This window comes from Halyomorpha halys, unplaced genomic scaffold (genome assembly GCF_000696795.3).
Source record: "Halyomorpha halys isolate HHAL.00 unplaced genomic scaffold, Hhal_1.1 Scaffold446.1, whole genome shotgun sequence".
Taxonomy (NCBI): Eukaryota; Metazoa; Arthropoda; class Insecta; order Hemiptera; family Pentatomidae; genus Halyomorpha; species Halyomorpha halys.
Window position 1 is genome coordinate 109,069 of NW_027104672.1, and position 8,037 is coordinate 117,105.

At 33.6% G+C, this 8,037-nt stretch overlaps 1 long non-coding RNA gene across 1 annotated transcript in view; it reads right to left on the reverse strand.

The window, feature by feature from the left end:
* Positions 1-1,955: 1,955 nt before the first annotated feature.
* The window catches only part of LOC136795727 (uncharacterized), a 9,952-nt gene continuing 3,870 nt past the window's right edge, over positions 1,956-8,037 (reverse strand). Inside the window, exons 2-3 of the long non-coding RNA XR_010843379.1 lie at positions 6,747-7,085; positions 1,956-2,069 (exon numbers count right to left, since the gene is read on the reverse strand). This is a non-coding gene — a long non-coding RNA (uncharacterized lncRNA). The remainder of the gene's footprint in view (positions 2,070-6,746; positions 7,086-8,037) is intronic.

Genomic DNA, 8,037 nt, shown 5'->3' on the forward strand with positions numbered 1-8,037 from the left:
TCATTCACAAAGAACATAACATCCCATTCGTTGCGGACTGGCCCAAAACAGATATGCGTCTTTTCATTCCAAACTCCTTAACCATCCTAACCCATTAATTCTTAATCTTTCATCCTTAACAATCCCTGATAATCCTCCGAGGCGTGTGAAAAGAAGATGGCCACGGGACATTCTAATTTAAATTAATGTTTGAAGTACCACCAATAGGTGATTCCTTCCCAAGATTTTCAAGTGTATATGAAACATACAACATATTTACTTGTTGTACTATTTTGTACAGTTGTAAATTACATTAAATAAATAAATAAAAAAATGTGAAGTATGTCTCACAATACCTCTATACCGCTCTGAAACTGTTGTAGCCGCTTGGCCGTTGAAGTAGTTTTTTGTTACGTCCCATCCCTATGGGTGCGTGGGGTTTATTTGATGATGAGGAAAACGGATAAAGGTAGCCTTAACTGTAATATTCAGCCCTTCCAGGTTCTTGGTTATTTCCATATCGTAAGCCTTCTCTGTCTACCGTTGATCTGTCTCTGTGTTCATTGAAATACTATAGGTGGCTATATCGCCGGCATAAGCCGCTGCAGTAGTGTTGCCATACTTGGTTCTAACATTTTCAGCCGTACACACTGAGAAAAGTATTGGAGATAGCACAAACCCCTGGGATACTCCGCTACTGAGTGGGACCTCACCGGATACCACTTCACCGACTGGAACCCTCAATGGGTGATGCTGCAGGAATGATCGAACGCTTCCGTGCGTCTATCCTTCACCAAGTGGTAATCCGGACAGAGGCCGACTTGGAAGCCAGTCTGCTCCGTTGGGATTAGCTCTACCTCTGAGGTGGAGGTTTCCAAATAATTAAGAATAGTTTTCTCAAAAACCTGGCTCAGGTGAAAAAACAAGCTTCTTGGTCTATAGACGTCAGGAGTAGTTATTTCAACACTTCAAGATTAATTATTTGTCGTTTGAGAATAAAGTCTGCATTGCCCTATCCCTTCTTTTGCACTGTTAGTAATGGTATTCAATTGACCTATAGCTGCATCGAGAAAGGAGTTTTTTTGCATGTGTAAGCAAAAGAATGGATGGTACGTCCATACCCAGTTTCCGACCAACCTCTCACCTACAGCATTTTACCTCTTTGGAATATTGAGCTTCATATATTATCTACACAAAAGCTCCTGGATAAGACCAATCACATCCCTTTTTTTTCTCCTACCTCCTAATTTCTCCTCACATTTAAACTCATTCAATATATACAAGGCTATCTAAAAAATATATGTACACATATGTACTATGCCCTTCCTTTGCCACCTGGCATTAAAAGGGTAATATCATCCCATATCCCAAAAGGTCTTCTTCGAAATGTCATTCTATTCCTCAAGTAAAAGGAAGGGAATCCTCCGAGAAACGACACTAAAATAATGGAACCGACGGTGGATGACGATCCAAGGACCTAGTCTAAGGAAGTTCTACGCCTGCAAACGACATGAGTCCTCTTGGACTACCTGGCTCTTCCAGCTCTTCAAAGAGCACAGCGCGGGGTGCGTATGGGCAAATGGGATTGATCCCATACACCCTTTTTGTCTGATTTCAGAGATGAAGGCTAAGATTATGAGGGAAACTAGGCTCTACGTCCTGTCGAAGAGTGATTATCACCTAATGATGAAGGAGAAGTAACTGTACTACAGAGCCTTTGTGCGGAAGGAGCTAATCAGCCCCACCTCCTTCTTGGGAAGGAGACCAGAAGATAGACCAGCGAGGCCACCGGTCAGAAGTGGACGGTGGCTGAGAGAAGACCAAGCTATAGTTATGATATTGAAAAATAATGTTCATTGTTATGTTCGTAGCAGTAAGTTGTAGCGCAGGCATGTGTTGCTTCCCTCTGCTGCGAACAACCGTATTTCCCATTAGGTTGGGTAGGGCGAAAATACATGAATAATATTAAAAATGTCTTAGATAAAATCTGTTTTATTCAAAAATCAACCAGTGGGCGGCAAATCTTCCTCAGGCACAGTCATAACAGAATCAGGTCCCAAACTGTCGCGATCTCTCACTCGTATCCTCATCTGAAACATAGAAATATATATATATATAGATACTTATATTGCAGTTTAAATTAAATTAACGAACTTTCTTATTAACCATCCAAGCTCCATGGGCGTGGCTAATATCTCACTTTGTTGGGCGATTCACTCATTAAAGCTTACATCTTGTTCTCCAAAAACGTTGTAAAATTTAAAACCCGATGGGAACTTGATTTTCAAAAAATGACTTCCTATCAAAACCACTAAGTCTTTTAAAGTAATTGATTCTAAATATAAGAAGATGGTCAGGGTTCCGATCAAAAAAAGAACAAATAGTTTATAACTATTTTAATGTCCGACGTTTCGCCCCACTTTGCAGGGCTTCATCTGGGCTAAAAAGTTACAAGCAAAACTGAGAATATTACCACAATAAGATACAATAAGGTAATTTAAGCTAGGATAAATATTATTTAAAAATAAAGTGATAAGAAATTACATATAAATAAAAGGAAGGAAGACAAAAAATAGTATCAATATAAAATAAACTTGAATAAACAAAGATAAGAATAAAAAATAAGTAACAATGCCAAGAGTAAAAATTTTTAAAAAATACGTAAAATATACAGTTAAAAAAGTACAGGAGACGTACATAAAACAAAAACAATACGGGAGAAAAAAAGGAAGAAGAAAGTTGAGATTAAATAAACGTCTAAAAGAATAAATATAAATAAAAATAATAATAATGTTTTTTAAATAATAATTTAAATTCTATCCATTATAGTCTCAAAACCTTTTATTTCTCTTATAAGTCCAACGTTTCGGCCACTCCGGCCATCTTCAGGGACAATCTACATACAAAAACAGCTTTTATTACATGTATGATCCTAAAAACATTTCAAAATACTTAACATTATTATTTATAATTTATCTTACCTTAATACAACTTTGAAATTATACAATTTAAAAAACTCTAAATACCATGCAGGCTATTCTGCCCAGGTCAAAAACATCATTTTCTATGAAACATTAAAAACATTAGGTAAAAGATATTTTTTGTTAATAAGTATATCCCACATATGTTTAATTACCTAATAGTCAATATTCACTAAAATCAAAATCATTTATCATCAGACACTATTCCTTAAACTTTTATCACAACAATGCTTGTAACCTTCCTCCACTCCGTTCAAGCATTTAAAATTATTTATTATAACTAAACTTTTGTCAATTTTCCTCTTTTCATTAGTAAAATTTCTATCAAGGCTAATTATAATTATCCACATTCAATTTATCCTATATTATTCATAAATTAATCTTACTTAATATCTCTGCATAGTATTGGTTTAAATTTCTTGTATCTGTTTTGAAATTCCCTGTATAATCAATATTTTCAGATAATAATAATGATATTAAATGATAATAAATGAGCAAAGAACAAATCAGAACTACCTACCTAAAGTGGGGCGAAACGTTGGACATTAAAATAGTTATAAACTATTTGTTCTTCTTTTATTACTGCAACCCTGATCATCTTCATATATTTAAATTTTTACGGTCAACTATATATACATATATCGCACTAGTATTTCTAAAGTGACACAACTCAAAATTCAAGACAACTGACAATGTGACACTCTTGCCTAAGGAGGGTGAATAGCATTAAGGCACACAAGTGCCCTCTGGTGGACAAGCTCTGAAGCTAGGTTGATACAGTTTTGATGATTCATAAAGATATATTTACCAACTTCTTTCATATTCATAACTCAAAAACACCGATTTTTGAGTTGTGTCACTTTAGAAATACTAGTGCGATATATGTAATTGATTCTAATTTGTTTTATGCAAATATATTCCCCAACAGTTTAATACCAAATTCACTCAATACATTCTAAAATGTATCGCAGTCTTAAAAAAAAATACTGGAAAAATAAAATTAAAAACTTACCAGCTTACCAGAGGTGACTTGTACACTTCCCATCCATTCTAAAACGATAATTCGCATGATTTTTACACGAGATATCGAACTATAAGAATCTTGTTCGAATTGGTGATAAACAGAAAGCTTGTTTGACCAAAATTTTGGTGTTTTCGGGCAAGAATAAAGCAGCTTCTCCCCCCTCCCACATTATCAGTACTCTCTCCATTTCAAAATTTGGATGATTTGATTTCAATTTTTTATTTGAATGGTTCGAATTTGATTTAAAAATTTTATTAGTAATCCAACACCATCAATACCTGAACGATATGGTCACTCAGAATGGCATTATAGAATATGTTGGAAAAGCCTCAGTTCACTTTTAATTATCACAAACCATAAAAAAAATCTGCTAGGGTGGGCAAATTGTACAAATTTCAATAATGAATTTGAATGAATGAATGAAAACTATGTATAATTTATAGTCAACATTGATGAGTCTGCCAAGTATAGGTAGTGGGAATAAAAAATGGCGGATGTTGCAAACCATTAAAAAAAAATCATTTTTCATTCAGAGCTATATATCCTTAAAACTATCAACAAAACTAGAAAACCTAAGAGGACAAAATTTAAACAAAATAAAATTTTCTGAAATATGAGCCATGATAGAGGTATTTACGTTTAATAGAGCCTGAGATATATATATTTTTTTAAATATTTATTTATTGCTGTTTACAACTGTACATTATAATACATTTAGTAAATCTGATCCAAGTTAAATTGGAGTGTTAAAGGAGTGTAGAGAAACTACCCATTGGTAGCACTCTAATGACATTTTACATTAGCTGGTCTCGTGGTCATCTTCTTTTCAGGCGCCTCGGAGGATTATCAGGAATGGAAGAGGATGCAAGATTAGAAACTAGGTGGTTTGAGTGGTTAGAGAGTTTATAATGGAAGGAGTGATATCTGGTTCGGGCTAGATCGGTTACATAGGGAACATTTAGGTCTTTATGTATGATTTTATTTGTGACAAAGTAAGGAGAATTGAGGATTTTGGATTGTAAGGATTGAATACGAGAGGAATTCGAAGGTTTAGTGGAGCCCCAAAGCTCAACTCCATATGTCCAGATTGGCCTTATTACAGTCATGTAGATCAGTATTTTGTAATGTGTTGGAAGTTTAGTCCGTTTGTCCAGTAAGTGCTGTAATAGTCGAAATCGACGTGCAGTTTCGTGTCTTTTCAGTCTAGAGTGAGGATCCAGGTTAATCGCTTGTCCAAATGTAGTCCAACGTAGCGGATCTGTTCGATTTGATGGGATTTGTTGGAATTTATGAGCCTGAGATATAGATTTTTAAAAGCAACAATTCATATGAAAAGTAAAAATTAGTAGTTAGTGAATTTATTTTGAGAAATCTATATCTCAACAACCATCCAACGTACAAATATCTATTAATATTCAAATTAGAGCCAGTTAAATGTACTATAAAGTAATTTATAACCTCTATCTTCTTAGGGGCAGTAGTTTTTATGATATTTGACAAAATAAATTTACAAATTGTTAACCACTAGTTCTTCATATGAAATTTTGTTGATATTTATCATAAAAATTACAACACCTATGGAAATAAACAATATAAACTACTTTATAGTACGTTTAACTGGTTTTAATTTGAGTGCAGAGAGACATCTGTAAGTCTTATGGCTTTTGAGATATATTTTTTTATAAATAAAAATGTTTTTCGAGCAGCTATAAATTAAAATTGTATGAATACATTTTGTCGAATATTATGAAGACTACTACTCCTACGAAGATAAACGTCATGAACAACTTTATAGTTCATTAAACTAGCTTTAATTTGAGTGCTAATAGACATCTTTATGTCGAATGTTTTTAGAGATATATATTTCACAAAATAAATTCACTAACTACTGATTTTTTCAGTACATCTCTTATGGAACATTAATTTTTAAAAAGCTATATCTCTGGAACTATTGCACGTAAATAACTCTATTATGGCTCATATTTTAATACATTTACTCTTCTATAAATGGTGTTCTCTTAGGTTTTCTAGTTTTGTTGGTATTTTTAAGGATATAGAGCTGTGAATGAAAAATTATTTTCTTTTTATGTTTTGAAACTGCCGCCATTTTGAATTCCCACCACTATACTTGACAGACTTATCAATTGCGACTATTAATTATACATATTTTTCATTAAAATAATCCAAAATTTAGGTGAAATAACTGACTTTTTTTTTACCCCAGCTCTTGTACTATTATGCCCTGAAGTTCTAGATTGTGGGCTCCTGTTAAGTTAACGCTATTCTTGTGGTATTAGAAAAAAAAAAAAAAAAGATTTGATAAGGGTGGGCTAAAATTATAGACATTTTTTTTATTTTTGTTATTTTAAAAATTCGTATTTTAGGGTTTCTTGGGGGTGGGAATAACCAATATATATTTTATTCCTGCAAAAAATATACCATCAATAAATTCATAACAAAACTAATAAATACTTGAGATGAAAACCATATAATAATCTTCTCAGAGGTTCTTTATGTCATATACTTAGCACAAGGTTTCACAGACAGCATTTCGTGCTAAAGTCGAATGTGCTATCGGTCACATTTAGCACATTAATGTTAAATAAATGTTTATACTTTAAGCACACTTGGAGGCCGCATAAATACTGCTTAATTCTTTATTTACTCTTATTTAATATAATCAGAGCTCTGTTTTCAGTTCCAACTCTTATTAACTAGCATTATATATAATGTATAATTGCTACTAAGTTGCTAAAGCTCACCCCAGTAGCCATGATAGGAGTTGGATTAACGTTCTGCTGTGACACTTCCAAAGAGGTCACCATCGTTGATTGACTCTCGGTAGAAGAGGTGGACACTATGCCTTCCAGAGCGCTCTCTTCGCTCTCTTCCTGGTCTCCCATCACTCTCCAGCTCCTATCGTCCGGCTATTCTTTTGATTTTGGTTGTATATATATTTTTTTTTTATTTATTAAATTTGGTCAAATGTTTTATCATCACATGTTCTATTTAATATAAGGGATATTTTTTATAAACTTTCTTAACCACTAAGGTAATAATTGTAGACGAGGCAGATCTTCCTAGAGCTGTTTTCAACACATCTGTACATTTCAGTAACCAAAGTCAAAAAACGTATTTTTAGTCTATATCTGTGTTAGTATAATGTACTGATTATCCTGAATAGTTGGACCGATTGAATTGTATCATTTCGGAAACAATTGAACACAATATAAGCAACAAAGGCTGAGGAATTCCAGAAGAAACTTGTTCTTCTATTGACGATGAAACTTACAACAAGTTCTAACATTATTGCGAGAATTGGTACCCTCTTGACCACTCCCAACATAGAACCTATATTTGGAAAGACATAGCAAACTAATTTTTCATTAAATTGTTCATAGAAGCAGTGATAGTGAATACACGATCAATTTTATATACTCTACGTTTATGTTTGCTATTTTTTTAAATATTTAAATAAAAGACTTGGAACTTAGGGAATTATTCACTAGATTTTGAGTACACTTTACGAATTACCGGACGCCACAGCACTAGGCAGTTATCATTATAACAACAGCTTAATGGATTATTATTATAATAACTCAAATTACTGGAAGCAATATTTACTAAAACTTAAATTCTCTTTATATATGCGATTACATGAATGGTTTTTAAGATAATTACACTAATGAGGGAAATCCATATTAACGTCAACATAAAGTAGCATTCAAGAGGTCTGGCCGACTCCCCACTCCTAATAAATGGAGTCCTATACTGTCAGTCGAAATGACAGTCATCGTTCAAAATCCTGACTGATTTAAATCACAAAGACTCCTACACTATCACTCCGATTGACGCTTAGTAAGTGAGATATCGAACAGTCAGGATTTTGTGCAATGCCTCTTACTAAACCAATTTTGAAAGATCGGATTTCAAATTTTTCGGAATAAACTATCAGTATTCACCATCAGTATTATCCCATTCCAACAGATCCCATCAAATCACCTTTACCCTTCACCGTAAACCTACTGACTGCCCTACAGATCCGCTACCTTG